Here is a 24,998-nt window from a genome sequence, read left to right as displayed (position 1 = left end):
GGAATTTAAGGGTGCCTTTGGCATCAATATCACATACAGAGGGCCATAACAATGCAGCAGTTTTGACACCTTTGGGCTGTATTATGTCCCTGTTCAAGGGTGTATGAGCCAAAAATTGCGTAATGACATATTTTGCATTAAGCTTGAAGGTTCCACAAGTTGTTAGTCATCGGATCAAACCTGCCCCATATTATAGAGGCACTTACGATTGGTCCCGTGTCAGCCAGGCCAGGTGGAAATCTGTCTGAATAGGAGGAGGAACAGATGCATCTCCCAGAGCGAATAAAACATGAGCTCAAAATTTCATCTGGTACCCAGACTACTCATTCCCAACAAAGTCTAAAAAAAGATTTTAGAAATTGTACATCTAATTTGCTTTCTCAACTAGCCGAAAACACATGTGGCTGTCCGCTGTGTGAAGCCAGTCTGTGACATTTAGGCTGTCTTTCATATTCTCTTTCATCCTGTGCAGTAAAAACAAATGCTGCCCCACAATAATCTCCATAAAGACTGATTAGTTAAAGCTGCATTGGTGCATAGAAACATATGTTCACGTTTTCAGGCAATTACATAAACACAAGCAGCAGTTAAGTTACTCTATAGAGAATTAATTAGCCCCCACTTTATGAAAGAGGACATTATTAGGTTTAAAATTAAGTTATCCAGTATTTGTTAAACAAACAACGCCAAAGAAAAAAACATCTCCCAGTGTAATTCAACAAATTCATTCAAGCTTCACAGAGTCATGCACCAACCCTCAGTGCTCCCTCTGAAATGTCCTCCAGTGTCAACGCAGCCGATTCCCTCAGACTCATGAAGGACGACTAAGACATAGATTCTGAATGTCATTTCTGCACAAGAGAAGTCTTCAGACAAAACAGCAACACAATAATCAAGTTTCCTCAAGGGTGTCGCACGGACTTGATACTTTTTTTTTCATTTTCTAATTATAGTCTGCACACTGCTCTCTGTGGGAAACACTTTAAAAGACTTAATCTGAATTTCACACAGAGTTGCCAACACATTAATTAAGCTGAGACAACCAATGGGAGTCTAAATAAGTTACAGAAATAATAATGAGAAGCAGCGAGAAAGTCATATCTCCGTCATTCTCAGTTTGATTCTCAGAGTTATTTTTTGTTCCGGGCTTCGCAGGCTCCGATGGGGAATTTAAATAGTTTCTGTGAAGCCCTGCTTTGGGTAACATTCTGCTTTTTTTAATTTGTAGTGAATGAAATCACACACACTGATCTTTTAATGAAATGCCATCTCCACAATAAAACACACAGACATCTTGGGATGTCAGTTTTGGTTAATTTTGCTTCTGACAGCCCAACACCCATTACTCAGTAGCTCACCAGTTAAGTTTTCAGATTAAATACGCAAAATGACATGAAATACAAGAGGCCCTTCCTTTAAGTGCAGTGCTTTGTTGACTCAGTTAGCTTTAGCGCTGCATTTTAAGACACTATCAATTAGAGGTGGTGAAATTTTAACGTTTTGAGATGTAAATGTCTTGACTTTCATTTTATTTTTTAATTGGCTTCACTGAAAGACAGTTGGCTAGTTGTGTTAACATGTAGAAATGTGGTGGCCACTGCCCAGCCTCCAAATCTGCACTGGTTTGCTTATGTTAGCCTTGGCTAGTTTGCATCATGCAATCACATTTTGGGACCACGGAGAACTGTAACGACTTGCAAGTATTAGTAATAAATGAACAGGAGAGCGTTAAGTTTGTTGCCCGCTCACAGTGAATGAATCCTTGTGGTTAAAGACACTGCAGTATCTGTCTACCCGTCTGCTAACGCTAACAACCAGTTGTTGACCTGAAGCTTCAAGTCTACAGCAAAAACATTGACACTTCCTGTTCAAGATGAGCCATTTGACAGTAGCTACTTTAATTTTATTGTAATTTATTTAACTTTATTGTAACTGCAGTTCATTCTGTATTTTTTTAAATTTAACATTAGTTTACAGGGCATCTAAAAATAGCGATATATATACCATGAATTGTGGTATAGCCTTAAAATATCTCAATATTATTTTAAAGGCATATCGCCCAGCCCTGCATCCATAGTGTGACCATGTGAACACCGCACGCCTGAAAGCCAAAGCAGTTCAGAGAGTTAGCCATCACACACTGCTCATGTAGGCAGTGTGGCCTGGGACTAAAAGGGGCTTTCAGCTCAAAATTTGCATTATTCACTGTATGAATGACGCCGCTAGCTAGCACCCACCAGACCCGGGTGGTCCGCAGTGCTGTAAACTGACGACTAACAAAACTAACCTACAGACCAACATGTGCAACTGATCAAAAATCTTCTCTTTGGTTAACAGTTAACCATTGACATTCCTACACACACACTGTTTTTTTATTGATATGCACAAACGAAACCTGTCTGATTATGTAAGTTTTAAAGTGTGTGTACGTAAAATGATTTAATGCTGAAGATAGATATTGGTTAAGGGTTACAACCAGAAAGATGCATCATTTTCCAAGGTCATCTTCCCTCGTCACTTGAGGCTTGAAGGGTCATAAAGGCCGGGCAGCTGTCCGCCCAGCAGACGATGATTAGAAAAGAAGCAAGGGCAAAAAAAAATACCCTCCCTGAGCTGTTTGTCTGGTTTACAATGATATGGATTGCTGAAACAAAATCTGGCACAAAATGTGAAAAAAAAACATCCACTGAAATCTCAGCCCCATACAAAGCGTGTTTAAATCTCAATCATGTGACAGAATGCATAATTCTCCTTTGTCCACTGGGTTTCTGCATTATTAACTGAGAAGGCCAGAAATAAGATCAAAACGAATTGTGCGACCGACACTCTGAGTCCCCGTTTCTCTGATAAATATGGCATTTAAGCGTCCCCTCTCATCTCCTTCTCAGAGGCTGTGAGTGTTTAAGCTTTCATGTATTACAAATGCCTCTGTGTAAACTCTAGCAGTCCATGTTTGCCATTTTTTTAGTGTGCTGCTTCACATCACGAAGAAACCTCTGCTCTGTCTAAGACTCTTTCTGCCACTTTGAGAAATAGTTCCTCAGACAAATTGGTCTGCTCGGACCAGACTCCCGGCTCAGAGCGAGGTGTCGAAGTTCTCCCCTGAACATATTTTCTGTTTGCCAAACGTCTGAGAAATAAAACACAGGGCAATGCAGACCAATTACTCACATAACAAAAAAGAAACATCACCTTCTATTGTCATCGCCAATTAATTTAAGTTACATAGGCCAGGACAGGATATCAAGAGAACGAGCAAAGACACATTCGTGGCTAATAAAGTGACTCCTTTAATTGTGTTTTGAAGATAATTCAAAGTAAAATCAATCTTTATTCCATGTCTCAGTTTGAGTTTCAGAAATAAACTGCTCCATCATGAAAATGCTTATTAGACCACGAACCAACCAGAAGGCGGAAGATCTCTTATCAATTTTATATATCTATTATCTAGCATATTCTTAAAATGTTCAAATCTAGTTGTCTTGTTTAAGTATTTGGTCCAAATTATCACTTTTGTCAACAACAATGTCTAAGTAAAAATGTTTTTCATGGTTCTCGTGTCACTATCCTGGCAGGAAGCGCAGCAATGACGTTAAGAAAAAACGCTTCTCATGGCACTGACTTGGAAGAAAAAACAACAATGTCTCAGTAAAAAACAAGCCCTTTTGTTGCACTATCCTGGCTGGAAATGCACCAATGTCTCAGAAAAAACAACCACTTTTTATGGCTAAAAAGCAAACTATTTTGTGGTTCGTGGTTTCCAACAATGGTCTGCAGCTTGGTGGGAATCTCGCCTTGATGTCACACCATCCACCATCTCCTCCACCTCCTCATGACAAAGTCAGCTCATGTACTACAACACTTTAGAAACATTGACATGATATATATCATATATACATATGAAATGTACAAAAGTATTGTATCCATGTTTTGCAGAAATGAACAATGCCAACACTTTCTTCAGGTGACTGGGCTGCTGTATCATCCAAACACCAAAGATTTTGGGCCGCCTTATAAGAAGAACCAGAAGCGAAGAAAATCCCCATAAGCTGCTGAACAACACAACCACCTCCAACACCTACTTATACCTCTTAAATAGTGTCAAATATTTATCATAGAAAATAAAAATAGAACATCTGAGCAGCAGCCTGGCAGGTGTCTGAGCTTTAAGTGGCAGGTACAGGTTTGAATGACAGTGTGTCGTGCAGTTATCCCAGCACGCTGAATTAACAAGGATCGACTTTAAACAATGCTAACCTTCTTAAGAAACACGTGCCATCTGCCGGTCTACACTCAACAAAGCATCAAGAAAGGCTGCAGTTGCTTTGCTGCTATTTTCAGCTCTGAGCTTGATCTTAGTCAGTGTTGATCAAGATGAGTGAAACATTTAGGCAAATGCAGTCTGAAAGCTGTCCTGGCAGAGGGGCTGGAGCCTTCAAAGCGTGGAGAATGGGATATGGGTTGGGGAGCTGGTTTAAAGCATTCTCTAAGATTAGCTCCTTTCTTAAAATCCATCTCATTACAGCAGTTACGTCTCATAAAAAGAGTGGGAATACGACTCAGCCGTTAATGCTGCAGCGAGCATGGTGGTGAAGCCTCGAGTGAAATGTGTTTCTCCTTATGTGTTGATCCCAGAGACACAGCTGGAGGAGCAGAGACTGACCAAACGAAAGAGCATCGTTAATTTTCTCCAGCGACTAAAGAGAGATACTGAGTTTCACTAACCGACCACTGTGTCATTACCTCTCATTACCTCTGTGTTAAAAAATGTATGCTTCAGGGCCTCCCATGTCTTCTCAGCTAAATGAAGAGGCAACATGATATAGTTTCCTCAGGACTGGCATTAACACTCTGGGGTTTTCAGCTGGATATCAATTAGAGGCTCATTAGGCATTTAGAGATGGCAGTCCCTTAGGCTTCCTGTCGCCCACTGTGAAACTGGCTGACCCTGACCTTGAGGCTTTAAGGCTGACGCTCTCCGTGTCTGTTAAACTAAGCTATCAGGCAGCTGCATTAGGCATGCTTCCTTTAAAATCTAGGAAAGCGTATTGTTTGAAAATGGCCATGGGAGGTCATAAGGCTGAGCAAAAAAGTTCACGGAAATCTGTAAGAACATATATCACTGATCAGTGGTGAAGTTAAAGTGCATTTACTCAAGTACTGTACTTACTGAAGTACTCTTACTTAACTTGAGTATTTCACATTTATGCAGATTTAGATTTTTTTTTAAATAGATCAACTAATAAATTATGATGTATTATTATGGCTTAAGTTATGCAACAGTAGATAATATAGCTAACTGTAGCCCCATCTTTAACAACTGAAACACTAATTATACATTATTTCATCACTGATTATGATCCAGTGATACTGAAGAGATATTTTAAAGTTAAAGATTTAATTTTAAAGATTTATACGATTATTTATCCATAGTCAGTGCGTTACCTTCAGTGTAAGTCAGTTGGCATGCCGCCAGTTTGGAGAAGCAGGATCGAGTACGGACACTGGAGTTAAGAAATGTACTGGATGGGGTAAGCAGCAAAACGCATTTTTGCCACCTGTAAAACAGCAATAGCAGTCAAAGAATATGCTAAATTAACAACATTTTCTCAACTTAAGCTTTCCCTCAGACAGCAATTTCCAACGAAGGACTGTTGTTGGAAATTGCTGTCTGAACTGACTCCTTTAAGAAAAAACTGCCCAATGCAGGAAAGTGGGCTAATTCTCAAAAGACCCCCTGACCCCCTTTTCATATGTGTCCTCAACACAATACTGAAACTAAATCTACACCCTTTCTTAAAACATATTTTTTTAAGTATTGCTATTTTTACTTAAGTAAAAGATCTGAGTACTTCGTCCACCACTGTCACTAACACAAAATGCAGTCTTCACCTGTTGGACAACGGAGTTTGGGATTGTTGAAGGAGGAGACACAGCCGAAATGTCAAGTATAAAGCTTCATTTTGAAACTCATCGAGAGAAAAACTTCAAAGATGAGTCTGATAAAGCTGAGTCAATCAAGAGAGCCAAATATTCTGTGTACCCTCAGGCTACGGAGGGCAGCTATAAAATTTTGAAGTGTACTGCTAAACGTGGAAAACCATTCACAGACGGAGAATACATAAAAGAGGCTTTTGTTTGATGCATGGCCGAATAAAGACACTATCGTCTTCAGGATTCAGAGGAGCTATTGAGAGGCACATTACTGAAATACTGACATTACTGAAAACCAGACAGACACATAAAGTAAAAACAAATTACACGGTTAAACACCACTGGAACACCTTATCACAGTAAAAGTTGCTGATCCCTGCATTAGAATATAATAGACCTGTTCAGAGTTTTGCATTTTTATTTAAAAGAGGTTAATTTAAGATGTGATGTCCTCACAGGAAGGACCAGCTGTTACCTCAGATTCCCCAAAAGTTGGCTAAATTACTATCTCACTTTTCCTTCGCAGAGTGTACTCCAGAGACATGCATTTAGCTCTGCTCACCACTGCATGTTTGCTTGTTTACTCATCTGGCCTCATGCAGCTCCTCTTTATTCTTGCCCCTTGGTGTGCAGTTTGAGGCAGAGGTGGTATGGAGTATTTTTAGACGGGCTCAGAGGGGACTCTATGTTCTGACTGCTAACACAATGAACTCTCATGCCTGGACAAGGACGTATTTTGGTGCCTGGAGGCTAAGCTGTAGACCACTCCTCTACCTTAACCCTTTGAAACCGGAGAGATTGGCCTGATTACCTTCAAGAACATATCAAGAGGGTAAACAGTAACTAAACAAGAAATGACCCTCCAAAATTAGCAAGAAATTAGTAAAAGTTACAAGAACATTTCCTGAAAGTAAAAACAAAGACAGACAAGGAAATGAGCTGAAAACAATTGCCAGTATAATATATACTATATATATTTTAAATTTTGATATATATGTGTAGTTCTCTTTAGAATTTTTCCTTTTTTTCAATTTTCTAATAATTTTCTCTCTCTTTTTTCAGGTCATTTTCTTGTCACCTTTTACTAATTTCTTGCAATTTGCAGAAACTTTCTTGCCAAGTTGCTCATTATCCCTTTCCACTGTTTTCAAAGGAAATTAAACCAGTTTGCTAAGGTTGCAAAAGTTTAAATCAAAGGTGTCAAAATGCTGCACAAGAAAAATGATGTCAATTCAGGTTTCAAAGGGTTAAAAACAAGAGAAACTACTCACTGAAACTAGCCCTGGTGCTGTGTGTGGACTCTATCAACGATTAAATTTCATAAAATAGAAAAATGTCAAATCCTTAACAAGATTTCAATGCATTTTGAAGCATATAATGCAGAATATTCTGCATTTACACAGAAATACAGGAAATACTGCGTTAGACAAAGTGCACTATACTTACATTACAATAAGTGCCACCAAGGGGTACAGCACATGGAGACTTTTCTCTTGAAAAAGACAAACCCATGCAGCTGCAAGCACCATGGTCAGTAATCTGACATTTGGTTGAACTGAGAAAACTGAGTACATCTTTTTGATCTGCTTTCCTTTTTAAAATTTACAAGTGTGCTGAGTGAAACCATTGTGGTCTTAGAAAAACACAATAGTTTAGCTAAGAGGAGTCTTAAAAATAGCCTGCACACTGTGCCACGTAGCATTACGGAGCTCCAGACTGACAATGTGCAGAGCAAGAGCCACTTCACTTGATTCATTTAGTCAAAATGTACTGCTTGTGGGCATTGCATTCAGTATGTTTAGTAAAGCACAGTCAGCGTGTTGTACTGCCTCCTCTTCTTCTTTTGATACATTTTCGTTATTTAGTTATCCCAAAGTGAAAAATACAAGTGTATGCCTGGAAAGTGTAAATTTAAAATTATGTTTTTTGGCTTGCCTGCAAATATTAAGCAGCTTGTTGGGCCAATTAAAGCTTATGCATCTAAAATATTTTAATGGACTAGAAAAAAGAAGATCAACAATGTCCAATTTTCATCTCATTATTGTACTTAATAAATTGTGCAAAAGCTGCAAAATGAGTATCTGTACATTTTAAACCCTGCACACCACTGTTTCCATATTTCTATCTATTTAAATGAAAAATACAAATAAAAATGTAAAATAAATAAGAATGATTGCAACTTGTGGTACTTTTCCTTGCACTTAATCCATGCATCATGTTTAAATTTATTGTTACTTAATGTTTTTGATATAAAATGCCATCAAATAAAGGCAAATGTTCATAACATGGACATAAAGCCCAACAACAGTTAAAAAAGAGAAAAACTGAAAACCTTATTATTACAAAAATAAGAAAGAGGCCAAGTGCTTTATCAGTTTAACATGCAGTTGAGGGAACCTGAAGGTGCTCTTAACAAAAAGATCACAGAAACAAAAGATGTTTTCAGGCATTCTTAAGAAGAGCAAGGAGAAAATTTATATTAAAAGCCCCAATTATAGTCAGACACATTAGCTGAAACTCCAGTTCTGTCTTCAACCGGGCAAAAATTAATACTTAAAACGTTCTAATTACAAAAGAAAAAAGGATTCTACAAATGTTAAGCACTTTTAATTGACACATTGCCTGAAACAATTGAAGGGCAACTTTCTACCTGGATCCAATAGGTTTAAAAATACAGAACCTACCCTTTATTACATATATATTTCTAATTGTTTTCAATGATGATCAGTAATTCTCTACTTCCACATAAGGCAAGACTGGGAAAAAAACAAACACTGGTTTGGGCCCACAGTGTTTTGACTGGAGACACACAATTAAAGTTTCAAAGGCATTATACAAAGAGCAGATTCACATTATTTCCTCTTTAAAAAATTTCATAATAGTAAAACTATATTAGCTTAGGGACGTGGAACTGAGCAGATTTAATCAAAACCTGAAGACACTTTGCCTACGATGGTGCTAAATGATGAGTCTGATATCACAGACATAATGACAGAATCTGAGATCACCCTACGGACAACTGGTAAGAAACCTAATGTCATTCACTCACAGAATGTGTGAACAAAACTGTCAATAATTAAAACAAAAGCTTCTTCTGCTTGACCACACTGTGAACTGGCCTCTCATTGGCTATTCCCTCCACAGAGAGATGTAAGGACATGTGAAACATTTTGACATTAAAATTTCATTCTTGACCTTGGAAACAGAAATTGACAAAACAGTCTACAACAGGGACACTCAACTTGCTCTGTCTCGGGGCCACATTTGCAAAAAAACAGGATGTCAGGTGCCGTCTCACCGATTTTGGGACGTCTCTAGGATTTTAGGACTTTTCTTGGTTTGAAGGACGTTTTGTTGTAGGACGTTTCTAGAATTGTAAGATCTTTCCAGGATTTTAGGACATTTCTTGGATTTTGGGACATTTTTTGATAAGACCTCTGTTAAGGGGTCTGGGGATCCTCAACTGGCAAATTTTTGATCAACACACTCTATTTTCATGCTTTTTTATGAACTCTAGTACCTTATGTATATTAAAGTACAAAAACAATTTCAGGTTTGAATCAATTTACCCTTATTGTGATTTAGAAAATGGTTGGGGGGCCACCCGGCACCCTATTGGAGGCCAATTCTGCCTGTGGGCCGCAAGTTAGGTATTACTGATCTATAAGCTACTAAATGAAAGATTAAGGTTGGATTCTCTTCAGCTACTGTAATGGAAGTGTTGTCCTTTAATCTTGGGAGTTATGATTTACAACCTTTTATTTATCGGAGTTCCTGAATACAAAGGGTATCATTGAAACAGTGCTGGCTTGGACTCAAAACAACACTACTTTTCATCAAATCCTTTTCTCCTACACTCCTACACTCATCGTCACACCCTGTTTTAGCACACAAAGCCAATGGAGGCAGCTGTATTCACAACAACGTGTCCACTGTGTTCTACAGACACACAAATGCCTGGCAAATTATAATGGAGTTAACCCATTAAAGGCACTTCACATCACACAGCGGAGGCCCATCTCCCACTGCTAACTGTGCACCATGAGGAGGAACAGTGGAGCTATTTAGAAATGACAGAGCACTCATTGACAACATGACGCCGGCCCACAGATCACGTTTAGAAAGCCATGGCAGCAGCAGTGTCAATGCACGAGCATTAAGGAGATGACATGGTGGTAACCCTATTTGCCTTGAGCTGAACCCATTACAGCGCGCATTTAAAACGCACAGCTTTCATGATGGAAGTCCCTGCTGGTGATCTGCGAATAGTGACGCCAGATGTTGAGAGTGAGGAGGACAGAGAGGATGAGTTCAAGTAGAGCATGATGAACTCAGCAGTTGCTCAGCACCATATCATTTTATGTACATGATGCAGAGATTTTATACACGCAATTATTGCATTGTGGTCAATCGGTCCACATGAGTAGCTGAAGCTGTCACTATCTTATAGTGAAGAAAGTTAACTGTAATGTTTTAGACACCTGAAAAGACTTATTTTGCGTTTGGCTGAACTAAAAGACCCACTAAGGAGTTATATATTCAATTTTTCTGGTAAGTGCATTTTGTTCTAAAGGTTTTATGCCAACAACAATTAGTATTATTAGGTTTAAACATTGCTATAAATGGACTGTGCTTATCATGTAAGCAGCTAGCATTAGGGTAGTTGCACTCTCTCGTCCAAATATGGTCACTTCTAGCTCCAAAAATCCAGGATGGCAATGGCCAATATGCCAAAAAATGCTTTAAAACAGGATACCACTAACTAAAAGGAGACATAACAGTGGCTACTTCCATTTTATGTAGCACTATGGTGTGAAACTATGCATATAAAATTGGGTGGGGTTAACAGAGGTCACTGGTTGTTCCCAATAACACTGCAGGGTGAAGGTTGTTGAATCATAGCTGTTGTTACAGCTCTAAAACAAATCTTCCAAGCCTGATGAACACTCTGCCATTCATCAGCCATCAGCAGCTGGGGTCGGCTCAAGCAGCTGCCTAATAGGCTAACAGGGATCTTCAGCTCCCAGGAGGAAACTTTGAGTGGCAGACCGACTGGATTCAGCCGCACAGCCAATCTTAGTTATCTAACAGCCCAGCCATCTTGGCAGAATCAGGTAATGTCGTGTAATTTAAGAGGCAGCGCACATAAAAGGAATGCATGTAACACTTTCACTTGTCCAGAGAGAAGTGATTAACTTGATTTCATTAAAGCTGCAATGCAGCAGTAAGCCCAAAGACTCCAGTCACAGCAGTAACTGCCATTATGAAATATATCAGTGCAAACGAAGGGGAAACAGGTAGAAATCACTTCCAAGGCTCAGCGAGAACAGGCTGCAAGTCTCAAACAAATACATCAGTTTGAACATGTTGTTACATGTCAGCATCTTTCAGGTCGTATTAACCTTTTAAAGATAATTTTCTACATGCAAACAAAAAGAGCACCACTTAAATTTATTCTGCAGGGCATTCACAGGCCACTCGAGCCAACAACTGTACTCTATTCAAGTTGTTTTTCACTGTTTTCAAAGAGTACACAGTGTTCCAGCAAGTCAATTTTGATTATGATGAATGATTATGATTATTATTAGTACAAGTATTTATTTTATTAGTTCTGATGTTTGGCTTCCACAGGTAGATGTTTTGAACTGTGACCAATTTATAAGGTTATTTGTGCATGGATTTAAGTTTATCCCAAATATCCCCAGATTTCCACGTACAAATCAGATGTTTTTGCATGCGGTACAAATCAGATGTACTCTTTAAAGGAATACTTCACCCACTAAATGATAATTTAAATTTTAATTACTTACCCTGTGTTAGGTTAGGCTTTGTGTTTCACACTTCATCACTGAGAATAGTAAGGTTTAAATGACGCATGTGTTATGTTTAATATGTTTAAAAAAAACTTTGCTCTTTTCACACACCTCCAAGGTGAATGAAGAATCCAAAAGCTGAAAAATTCTTGATAATGATGTATGTTTTTAGTGAAAATGCCTGTGCTTAGAAAGTAGTGAGCATGCAACTAGATAAATGAGATTCACATTATACTGCACATATACTCATGTACTGCACAACTTGTCTGAGAGTTTGTGAACAGATGTTTGACGTACTGTGGTTTTGCTGTTTTACTCCTTTTTACAATTACTTTTTTGTCTTTTTGGATTCTTCATTCACTGTGGATGCATGCACGAAAAACAATGTTTTTTTTTCACGGCAACACCACAAGACATCACTCAGGTTAGGTATTGAAGTCATAGTACTTTTAAATTGAATTTGAGTATGTTGGTACTACTGAGTACAGATTCACATAAATCCATCAATGCCAAATGCTGATACCTGAGAGTGTGTCTGGGTGAAAATACCAGGTTTAAATGTAGAAGTGCCGTGATGTACCTCAAATTCTGGAGGCCAGCCACGAAGCTCCGTGGAGCTGCTGAGTTAAACTTCAAGGTGCAGCCTGACTATGCATGACCAATTTGCATAAACTCATGTCCGTCCTGCCCCGCCAGTCGCTTGTGGCTGCAGGTTGATTGGCTGTCTTGATGTGGGCACTGTTTAAATTTGCCACACCTTCTCGACACACTTCCAGCTTTGCCTGCATCACAGATATACCAACATGCTTTGAACAGTGTCACTTTCAATACACAATGCATGGGAGTGAATTTCTTGTTGTTGTAGTCGGCATACACCTTCAGACAGGAAGCAGATGCAGCCCAAAGCCAGAGCTCTGTAGAAACTCCTTTGGCTTCCCAGCAAGCCAGAACTGTCGCTGCAGCGCCAATCTACTGCAACAGTTTAAGCATCTGATCTATTTTTCTTTTTTATATTATTTTAGTAATAGCCTCATATCACTGCTAGACAAGCAGACGCACATACACGCAGAGAGACAGACAGAAGATTAGCTCCATGTGTGATTAGAAAACAGAAATGCTTTTTAGTCTACTACGTCACCCCTGCAGCTTGTTCAAAAATTAAGTTTTTGTTATCACAGAAAAACTAAAGTACTGAAAAAAGTACCGTTGAGTGCCTATACTGAATTTCAGGTACCGGAGGAGTAAGTGGGTATATTCTACTGAACGACTGTTCTTTGGCTTATCGGAGGATATGCTGTAAACAGCCAGAAAAAGAGGTGGCTATACCCTGTATACCTGCATAAACCCTCCACTACACCACTGCTGGTATCCAGGCCCAGACAACACGGCATAAGTAACTGATATGCAAAGGATCTTTTTTTGGGTGAAGCATCATTTTCCTTCAATGAAAAAGTGTTGATTAAATAAGAAGTAGTAAAGAAAACAGCAGAGGCTGAATATGAGACTTGTATATTATTGACAGCCTTTTTTTAAACAACACATCTTATTACACACCTTCTCTTTAGGGACATAAAGCCGTGTGGTAATCATTACTACTATAATGATGTGGAAGCAACTGAACACATGCCACTGCCAGATATACAAAACACAATGCTGTAAAAAGCAGGCAGACTAAAATATTAAGCAAAAGAATCCCAAACCTCAAGTTATAATAAATTGATGCAGTGCTCCCGTTTATTGTTATGAAACCGTAACTAGGCCTACATATCATAATAGCCTGTATGTAGCAAACGAAAACACTGAAGCACTTTGATCCTGCGCTGTATTTTTGGTTGAGCTGCTGCAGTCTTTTTTTAAAGTGTATACACAAACTCCTTTGAAGAGAAACAGGCAACAACATGTACAAGAACACAAAACAGCCTCACCAGCACCTTTCCTCAAATCTATCTACAGACCTTTCCCGTACAAATATTCAAGATACTGCCACATTGTTGTTGTGGTTTTGCTGAAAGCGCTTTTCAAAGCCGCAGAAAGCCATATGAAGTGGTATTTACAACAACCCCAGAACAACCTCGATTGTCTGAGGCAGCGAGAGAGGGCTGATTCCCAACGCAAACATCAAAATCTTCATCTAGTCAAAGGCGGTTTGCTACAAGTAAGTGAGAAACAGTCAAAATGTACCCATCAGAACTCAATGAATGTCACTGACTCCCAGCAGTACAGGAGACAAAAGGGGAAGCAGCGGCTAAACCACAGCATTATTCCTCCGACAGCGGAGCCGAGAAACCGAGATGAAACAGCACCCGGCTTTACCTCCGCTACCATTCACTAACAAGAAAGAATGAGACGCCTTTTTCGCATCATTATTACATAATCAAAGGGCCACACCGAAATGAGGGACATGCCTGGGGAGAATCCGTCCCTCATTAAAGGAGTTCAGTGCACAGTTGTTTCTTCCAAATGAGGCAATTTCGGAGTGTTTTACAGACTATCACGAATATCTCTATCCATAGATTTCTCAATGTGTTAAAGCTGCTGCTGCTGGTGTGTGACGCTAATGTTGCCTCCCATTTCTAACCTGACTGCCTTGCCCACTCTTGGGGCTTGGAATTGAGTTACAAGCCAAGAAAAGACAATAAATTACGACCAAAATATCAATTTTAATTCCCTGCACATGACATTTCTTCTAAACTGATGATCACGCTGTTCATACACATAGCCAAGCATTTTTTCCAGTAGGTTTTCCTGGTTTCTGTGACTGCATTTTCTGATTAAAGCAGCATAAAGAGAGCAGCGCTCCCTCTGGGAAATGAAAACATCCCCCAGGACGACACCTTTATTCCCCTGTACGGGAAACAATCTCACATTTCCAGAGCTGATAAGATTTAGAAAGCAACACCCATTCACCCATCACCCATCCATTTGAAGCAGTTTCTCTTAATTTACTCCAACCACTCAAAAGAACACAGTGTCCATGTATGTTTGTTACTAGAATAAGTTATATAAAGCTGTCTATAAAAAGCTGCTGGTAACACTTCAGAGGAAAATTTAAGAGTTTAAACTTTAACAATATTATGCAACATCAATCTGTTATTTTATTATTTTACAACAAAGCGATGTAATTTGCCCGCTGATGTTTCCACTTTGTCTGAGTCTGCCTTGTCTGCTCCTGATTCAAATGTACATTTCCAAAAATGACTTTTAGTGACCCACAGAGTGAGAATGTGCTTGAACATTTTAGCAGTGGGATTAGGTGAAAATGAGATTTTCTGGTGAAGAAAAAGTGAGTTTCACCTTTTATATCACATTATGTTATACTTGAACTATTGCCAGTGGTATTTCTTCTACAATGGTCTCAGTCCTTCAAATGACAAGCTATGTCATTTTCTTAAACCTGTAGAGGCTTTTTCTGATCTGATCATCTGTCTGTGCATTTACGTTCTCACTCCCAACTCAAATACTGATGCTTGATCAGAGAAATCAAACTATGGCGCACTTAATACACCCCCAGGGTCGGTTTTGGACGTTCAGGGACGACATGTAAATTTATACTCATTACACGCCCGGTTTCTTTTTTAAATAAACATCCATTTTCAAAGGAAATGTACAGTTCCCATTTATTAAATATGTACTGTTGCTTTTTATAATAAAGTTGGAACATAGGTAATGCAACAAAAATAGGTGCTTAGGTTTAGAAAGAAAACATCAAAGTTTGGCTTTGGTTTGTTACTAACTTAATGTAATGTCTGTGATGAATGTCCTTAGCGTAGCATGCTGCACATACTAGCAATTTATTCTGTAAATAAAATTGAATGATTTTGGGTTTCACATGAGACACAAACAGCGTTACCCAGGTAAAAAGCTGGCGTTTGACCAATCCACCTCCTTTCCCATCCACCTTATATGGATGTTATTGCTCTTTATACTACTGTGGTTTCTCAAAGCATCAAAACATGCCACTGAGGGGCGACCTCTAGCTCACTTTGTAGAGAGTGCCTCCCATATAGGCTCAGTCCATTGCAGCACCAAGGGTTTGATTCCCACCTGTGGCTCTTTGCTGCAAGTCATCTCCTCTCTCTAACTTTCCCTTTCAATCTAGCTGCCCTTGGCAAAAAGGCAAAAAAAAAAAAAACGAACTAAAAAAAAACATGCCACTGCCTGGTGTGTCTTAAAGCGCCACCAAAGGGTGCTGCTGTCAATCAGTGTCTATCAGTATCAATTAACTTAACCTCCCTACATGTTATTAAAAGATTTAATAACATGTAAATGGGTTTACCCCCCAATAAAGTTGTTGTGAATGTTGAAATTAGTGATAGAGATAGAAACCGTTTTGTACCGGGCTGTAAACATGTATATTTCTGCCGTAATGTTCGGCATTATAACATGGGGGTCTAAGGGGATTGACTTGCGTCTTAAGTGGCCATTAGAAGAACTGCAGTTTTTGAAACTTAAGAGAACATCTTAGTTTGAGTTAAATAACTGCTTTGTCAACGTTATGGGGCCTTTGGTTTTATGGTTATAATAATAAATTCATAGTTAAGGTTAGAGAATGATCATAGAAATGATTAAAAAAACAACATTGACCGCCAGTTGCAAAGGGGAAACAGACAAAACTTAAAAAATATACTCAACAATATGGACTAAAAGCAGAATATCTCAAGAGGTGATTTAGTGTTTTAGGGTGGACATTTTCATTAAGGGATGCAAACTGAGATTTCATGTTCCATTAATTGAATTTCTGACAATTCCACTTAATTAGGCTTGCATAATTGATGATAACGATTTCGCACTCAACAATAAATTACATTTTATCTAGTGCAACACAGGCACAGTGCGTTTAGAGTGCCTACTTTTAGTTTCAGTTTTGATCCAAAGATTTGAGGCATGTTTTATTCATACTGTGCTTTTCTTAAGTACAGTGTGAAAATGAAGGCTGTCGTCTGTCAACTTTCAGTTACGGAGAAATCCTCCAGCCATTCTCTGAAGCAGAATCTTTTTAGTTTTGACCTTTGGCCTGTCAGTGAGCGTGACGGGAGGGCCTGTGTTGGCACGGACTGTGGAAAACAAGGCCTTGTCACTAACCCCCCCCCCCCGACCAGATAAGCACTGAAAGACAAAAGAATTTAAGGCTGGTCGACTAAAAAAGAAAAACATCATGATCTCATAATGGAAAACCTCCTCGCTGTGAACTCACAGATGTGTGTCAGGAGTTAGGGAGAAGCAAAACTAGCGCATGTCATTGATGTGATGAGAGAACGCTTTGAGGATGACTGTCTTTTATCTGTGCCGAGCCGAGCTGACAACCAAGAACTTGAATAAAAAAAGTACAGCGAGATAGCAGTCATCTCAAGGCTCATACAAAAACCATGAGTGCTAGATCCCAAATCTTAGCAGTCTGCAGACCTATTTTTCTGATAAATGCTTTATCACAGCACTTCTCTGGATGCCATAGCTTGCGATTTAAGAGTAAAGAGTAAACTAAGCCCTTAAAATGACATTTTTTGGATGTGACAGTTTTGCCATTTTACAAATCTGCACCATGTTTAATCCAAACCATATAACTGGGAAACATAAAACAACTTCCAAGGTTTTCACATCCTATCACATCCCCCATCCAAGGCAGACTTCCCGCCACATAAAGTGCTGAATGGTGATCATAGGGAAATAAGCGTTTTCCCCTTCCAAACAACAGGCATTACACAGATTAACAGGCTTTGTCGAAACATACTATTACCACATAAGACCCGTCGAGAAGGACCAGATGTCAGATAATAGGCTGTGCAGAGTGAGGTAGGTGCTGGCCTGAAGCCATTCAACAAGTAACAACAGCTCAGCTTCTTCAGTATAAACCTCCGCACTTCATGGACAGCTTGTTGTCTGGGTGGGCACCCCCCTTATACCTTCAGACTGTGTGCGTTGAATATAGGTTACACATACAAGCACGGGCGGATTATGACAGAAAGGGCCCCTGGGTACAGACATGCAGAGGGCCCCACCACCTCTTCTTCATTGGAGCACTACTTGTTTAGCATCTTTTTATTGTTGCTTTGCGTCTCTTTGTAGTCGTTGCGCATCTATTTTCTGGTTTTGTTTCTTTATGGTAATTTTTTTTTATCTCTTTGTGGTCATTCTGTGTTTCTGTAGTTGTCTTATGTCTGTAGTTTGTAGTCATTATGCATCTCTCTGTGGTAATATTTCTTTGTGTCATTCTGTAGTCATTTTGTGTCTCTTTGTGGTCATTCTGTGTTTCTGTAGTTGTCTTATGTCTGTAGTTTGTAGTCATTATGCATCTCTCTGTGGTAATATTTCTTTGTGTCATTCTGTAGTCATTTTGTGTCTCTTTGTGGTCAGTCTGTGTTTCTGTAGTTGCTTTACATCTCTTTGTAGTAATTTTGTGTCTCATTGCAGTCATTATGCATCTCTCTGTGATATTGTGTCTTCTTGGTTATTCTGGGTCTTTCTGTAGTAATTTTGTGTCTCTTTGTGGTCATTTTAAGTGCCTTTGCGATTGGTTTGCATGTCTTTGTAGTAATTTTGTGTCTCTTTGTGGTTCTTTTATGTCCATTTGTAGTCATTCTGTGTTTCTGTAGTTGCTTTATGTGTCTTTGTAGTCATTTTGTGTCTCTTTGTAGTCGTTGCGCATCTCTTTGTGGTATTGTTTTTCACAGTCAATTTGTGTCTTTTTGTGATCATTTCGTGCCTCTTTGTGGTCATTTTGTATATCTTTGTAATTGCTTTCCATCACTTTATAGCCATTTTGTCTCTTTGTGGTTGCTTTGTGTGTCTCTTTGTAGTTACTTAGTGTCTCTTTGCAGCTGTTTTTATCTCCTTGTAGTCATTTATTATCAAATTGTACTTTATTGTCTGTAGTTGCTGTACTTCTTTTTTGTAGTCATTTTACGTCTCTGTAGTTGCTTTGTATCTCTTTGTAGCTGTTTTGCATCTCTTTTGAGTTGTTTTGCATCAATTTGTAGTTTTTTAATGTCTGGTTGTTTTGCTTATTTTTGTAGTTGTTTGAGTTCTTGAATTCTTTTTAGCTGATTTAAGTTTCTTTGTAGTAATTTTGTGTCTGTTTATGATTGTTTTTCCCTTTTTGTAGTCATTGTAAGTCATATTGTAGTCATTGTGAGTTTTCTCCTGCTTGGTTAAGGTTAATTTGAGTGACATTCTGCAGGTGAATGCCGTGGGGGGGCTGACTCCTTGAGCCCCTGAGCCTGTGCCCATAGGTCCATCCATTAATCCATCCGTGCACAGAGGATAAGTACCCCTTATGTGTAACCTACAGGCTACAGTATATCCACCACTGCTAGGTAACTGTGTGCACAAATGAATACCCTACAAAATAATCTTAACATCCATTTACACCAAGGCCTCTGTTTTATCCGCAAATTCTGTGGCAACCTTCCTCCTTACAGGAGATGTATGAATGACTATCACAAATTATCCATATAATGTCAGAGAAAACAAACATTGTATTGCACAGCTCTAAAATGAAAGTCGTGCACATGTTGCTGACAAAAGAAATGCTTGTTATTGTGTACAAAGGAGCAGCTAAGTCTATCTCATTAAACACTACTGGGGGTGTTTATTGGCTTAGCTGGCTGGCTGGGCTTTGCCTATGAGCAGCGGCAAGACATTATAGGTTATAGATTGACTGCTGCAGGAGCCTGACACTTATAACATGCACATGAAATGTAAAAACAAATAAACTTTAAACTGCAAATAGGTGCAGCTGAGGCAGAGCAGAAGTTGCTGTACAAAAGAAGGGCAGATTACCTTTCCGAGACTTGAACCTTTGTTTTTCTGGTCAGTTTTTGGCATCACACCCGTGCCTTCTCTGCTGCTGCTGCTGCTGCTGCTGCTGCTGCGGCTCCGGTGTTGTACCGTGTCTGCTGCAGCGCTCCGTGCGGCTCCTCAATCCAAATCACTCGAGCAGTCCGCACGTTCCCAGTCGCTCCGAAATAGCTTGAAAACAACTGCACCGATCAAAGCGGCTGCCACAATCAGTCCAAACGCAGGAGACAGGAGTCACAGTAGCGACACCCATGGGTGTACGCGGCGCGAGCACGGTCTGCAGCAGGTAGCTCTGCCCGGACTGACGGCGACTTCCTCCCGCGCGCCAAACGTGCCGAGTGTCGGGGCCATTCACAACTAAAGTCATGTGTGTGTGGTGCAGTCAGAGCCAGTCGGTGCCCACTGCCACGCAGCGCCGCAACATGGAGCGCTGACCTGCCTATCACTGTGTAAAGTCACCGAAACCTCTGACATATCACACTTCCTGTGCCAGATTTCAAAATAAAATACTACCAGCTGTATTATCCATTTAAAGTTCTCACCAAAATAAAAGTAAGTTTTTTTTCTGTGCATTTTTTTATGTCATTGGTGTTACAATGACAAAATTATTATCAATAAAAAGTCTACTATTAAAAAAAATCCCACCACACAGAGCCCTCATATTTGGTGTGACTGTTGTTGTTGTCATTTCATGCCTTTTTGAAAATTCTTCTATGTCTCTTTGCTGCTGTTTTACATCTCCTTGAAGTCATTCTGTGTCTCTTTGGGGTCATTTTGTCTCTATGTAGTAATTTAATTTCCCTTTGTGGTCATTTTGAGACTGCTTCTGGTTGTCACGGTTAATTGGAGTGACATTTTGCGGGTGAAGGCCTGGGGGGCTCCTGACACTTTGAGCCCCTGTGCCTATACCCAGTGGCCCCATCCATTTATCCATCAATGCATTACATGTAACCTACAGTATATGCACCACTGTAAAGTAACTATATATGTGTGTACAAATGAATAGGCTACACAAAATAAAAAAAAATATGCTTAAAACACAATTAGACACAATCAAAATAAATCTATTCTGACTTATATTATTATATTTATTTTTACAGTTAACACTGCCTTATTTCCGGTATGAATCGTTTTTTCTCTGACCAGCTTGACGCAGATGAAATCCCACTGGAGCACAGGAACAAACAGTGGGGGTGGAGAGGTAGGGCCTATGAATAATTTATGATGAAATAAGGCACTAATACCTAAATCATTCATAATTATTCAAGAGAAACAAGGTCGATGCCAATCAAATTCCAATTCATCTCCCCTGCAGATCATGCCACCTGACATTTTGGAATGATAGATGAAGAAGGGGTTGGCCGGAGTCAGACATTATCCTGACCTCTTCCTCAATCAGTCAATAAAATTACCTATCAGACAGAATTACAATCAGAAATGTAGCACAGCACTTCACTGTGGCCCTCAGCTGAGCAACTGATAAGGCAGCAATTAAATGTATCACAATTAAACTAATATGCAATAATAAAATGATAATTTTGTGAACAATTTCATTGATTATATTGTAGTTCTTGTTATTATAATGACTGGTGGTCATAGTTTAAATATACCTTTACTTACAACCACATTAGTGCTGATTACAAAGTGATTGAAAATCTGGCATTAGCTGTAATCTACTTATTCCCTTATCTTGATTAACCTGCAGCAGTATTCACATATGAACTTAAGCGACTTGGGATTTACTTCATGAGGTTTTTTGCACAAGTAAAGTCACTTTTTCCCAGTTAGTGCTGAGTAGAGGTTGGACAAAGTCTTTGTTTTGCAAGTCACGAGTAAGTCTTTGCACTTAAGTCCCAAGTCCTAAACTTGGAGTTTTTGGTCCTAAACAAGTCATAATGTGCTCTTTCCCCAGTGTAATGCCATTTTCGCCAAAAGAGTAACAGTATATTTACAAAAAACATGAATGCTTTTTAAAAACTGCATTCATTTGTTAAAGGTTGAGTGTGGATTTAAGGGCATCTTTTGGCAAAACTGGAATATAATATTCTTTATTATATTTTCAATAGTTTATAATCACCTGAAACTCAGAAATGTTTTGTTTTCATTACCTTAGAAATCAACATACGGGCTGACAAGGGCAGACAAGGGTCAACAAAGGCCAGCAAGGACCGACAAGGGCCAACAGGGGCCAATAAGGGCAAACAAGGGCCAGCAAGGGCCAGCAAGGGCCAGCAAGGGCCAACAATGCTAGACACAAAGCAATGACTTGGGCAACAAATGTTTACCAATGTCCAAACCTGACCAACGGCCGACTGTCAGCTTGGTGTGGGCCTTAAATCCTTCATACAGCTCCTTGAAAACAAGGTTGTTAAAAAGCTAGCTAGCTTTAAACAAAGAATTTGCTCACAAACAATGTTAATATTAGACTCCACTTACGGTTATTTGTGCAACTACAAATGTCAAACAAAGTTGGAAGTTGTTGCGTCTCCGTCTGTAGTTTTCAGCCACATTTTGCATATTGCAATTCATTTTTTGTAGACAGCTGTGTAGTTTTGTATGTGAACAAAATTATTTTTGGATATTTTTTTCCAACTGATGCTTAGTAACATAACATTAGTTCCTCATGGTTCTCTCCTGAAACTTGATTAGATGCTGTCAGATTGCACTCAAACAAAGAGGATAATTTGGGGTTAAGGTTAAAGTCGACTTGCTAGGAATGAATAACATTAATGTGCAATTATTTAGGAAAAGAGGGGACTTTAATTGATTCATGGCTCACTTTTAAATTAATCTTTGGGCTTGTGGGAAGGTATCAAGTACTTTCAAGTCAAAAGGCTCAAGTCCAAATGAAATCCCACAACTGGTGTTAAAGTCCTAGTTGAGTTGCAAGTCTTTTTTTATTTCGTCACATCTAAAGTCATGAAACTTGTGATTTGTATCTGCACCTCTCCTGCTCAGTATATTTACTATTTATATTTACTATTTATATTTACTCTTCCACACTCTGTCAAGGAAGAGCATAAAAAACTGCTGCACAGACAGTTTTTGTGACCTTTGCCCTCTAAAGTGTGAGGGTTGGTAGATTTATACAGAGGCACCAACAACCGATCAGCTGCATCTTCTTACCCGCTGTCACATCAACAACCCCCTTTCTACTGTCTTATCTCCAGTGCACACGAATCATTTTATTAAGCCCAGGCTTTTCAATAATTAATTTGCTGGTGGGAGGAAGATTTTTATGGAGGACCAGCTCAACCATAATAAAAAAATAAATAAATTACTTAATAAAAAATATTGAAATAATAAAGAAAAAGTAGATATAAAGTCTAAATTATCTAATAATTATTTATTTTTCTATTCAGACGAGTACAATTGATCTGTGAACTGTGAAGGTAACATATGAAGACATGCCCCCCTTATTAACATATGGTTAGTGAAATACAGAAATTAATACATATATAGGGAAATTAAATAATATGGGAATACAGAAATTAAAAATAAATGTAAAGAGATAAAAATCCATTTGGGAAATGATTAAATAGGAAAATAAATGAATACAGAAATTAATAATTTGACAAATAAATACCCTTCTTTCTATTTCTGTGCATATTTATTTATCTTTAAAAACAACTTATATATCTATCAGATAGCTGAGACTTTTATTTCTAAATTTCTTTTTTTTAATCTTTATTATTTTTATTTAGTCTTTTTTTTTTTATTATGGCAAATTTGGTCCTCCACAGCTGTTCTTCATTATATCTAAAGACATGTGGCGTACTAGCATAAACCCTGATTAAACAGTCTTAAAGACATAAATCAATCCTTTGCTACCTCATTTGACACTTGCCAGGATTAAGACATGCCAAAATCTACATCTCAGCTTGTAAATGATAAATATCCTTCAGCTGGCAGATGAAATAAAGCCACCAAAGGAAATATTTGTACTTTAAAGGTTCCCTTTGCAAACAGTAATGAGAAATACCTGAGGGACGCCCTGGAAACTGGCTTTGATGCAGAGTGCATGCATATGTCAGTGGGTGTGATGGACGAGGTGGTCACAGATAGCCAAGTGTTTGAGCCCCCCCTTCACCTCTGGAAATGCCTCCACTGATATTGAATCAAATCCTGCCAGAGCTTTCTCTGCCTCTGCCTTCCCTGTACTTTTGCTCTGTTTAAATATAAAGAATGAGAACAGTAAAGGTGAGTGTGCAGCCTTTAACTGACTGCGAGGGGAGGTGAGATTAATGAGGCCTAACATGAGATTGCGGGGGGATCAGCGGAGTCGTGGGGAGCCAGAGAGTGACTCAATGAAGCCTTGCCCCGGATCTCCTGCTAATCTACTGGAGCTGCGGCTCCTCTGGCACAGATATATGTGTGATGTTAGTATCTTTAAACCACTCTCAGATGTTATGCTAATGTCAGACTCGGAGATCAGAGAGTCGGTGCTTTTATCAGTTATTCATGGTCGTGAGGGGGCAGAGATCCAGACACACGTTTGTATTCAGAAATAGAAGTAATAAAATGTGTCTCTGGTGAGGCAATAACCCAACATGTAAAATATTTAACATTATTTTTAGTCTTTTGTGAGTTTAAGACAGTAAAAGACATCATGATAGCACTGTGGCAACTAGTAAAAAAAAACGAATAGTTGTATTTAATTAATTTTACCCAAGTCGCTACTACTTCAGTACAATTTTGACATAGCTGTACTTTACTTGAGTCTTCTTTCTTTCCATATTGAACTCTTTATTTCACTATAATTATATTGTTTTGCATATTGATCATGTGAAAAGCTATAAAAAATTTAAAATATTACTATATAAATGTAATACAATATAAATAGAAGATGAATTGCTGATAATTTGATGATTTTTTTTGTAATTCATTATTAGTGTAATAAGTGTAAATAAGGTGCCAGAGAGCACAAAAAGCATAAAAATAGAGCTTGTTCTTTAAAAATAAATAAATAAATATCCCCTTTTGACATCCCAGGTCTAGGCTGACTGCCCAATGTCCTCAAATCCTAGAAACGCCCCTGCAGGCTCCATGTCAACCAAGTAACCAACTACAAAAGCAAAGTCCTGCTTTTATATTAATACGAATAATAATAATAATAATAATAAGAATCTGATGATAGCCTATGATACTAAAGACTAACAGCCAAGTACAGCAGCCACAGGGGACTTTTTTGCATTAAAATATATCTCTCTCTCTCTATATATATATATATCACTATATTTTCAAATGTTTGTTTCAGTGGCATCAAATTACAGAACTTTGACTTGTAACCCAGTATTTTTTACAGTGTGTTATTTATTAGGGGTACCTTTATTAAAGCTAAGTAAAGGTTTCCTCTACCAATGCAGAAACATACATCAGCAACAGTAAGGATAGCAACAGTTGCTAGGGAGAGACATGGCTCATTTCTAACGAGCTGATTTGCTCCTTTGATAAATA

The 24,998-nt window shown here is 38.7% G+C and overlaps 1 protein-coding gene across 6 annotated transcripts in view; it reads right to left on the bottom strand.

The window, feature by feature from the left end:
• Nucleotides 1-19,997, bottom strand: part of tanc2b (tetratricopeptide repeat, ankyrin repeat and coiled-coil containing 2b) — a 195,687-nt gene extending 175,690 nt beyond the window's left edge. For 4 of the 6 annotated variants that reach the window (XM_088069806.1, XM_088069807.1, XM_088069808.1 and 1 more), the window contains exon 1: nucleotides 19,524-19,996. The gene's annotated coding sequence lies outside the window, so the exon portion shown is untranslated. Of the gene's footprint in view, nucleotides 1-19,523 lie in introns of all 6 variants that reach the window. The other 2 variants (XM_088069805.1, XM_088069810.1) reach the window with 1 other exon arrangement.
• Nucleotides 19,998-24,998: the final 5,001 nt, after the last annotated feature.

This window comes from Plectropomus leopardus, chromosome 19 (genome assembly GCF_026936395.1).
Source record: "Plectropomus leopardus strain MGB_pleo_1.0 chromosome 19, ASM2693639v1, whole genome shotgun sequence".
Lineage (NCBI taxonomy): Eukaryota > Metazoa > Chordata > Actinopteri > Perciformes > Serranidae > Plectropomus > Plectropomus leopardus.
Note: the sequence above shows the minus strand (reverse complement) of the source record. Positions and strands in the feature narration are given on the sequence as shown.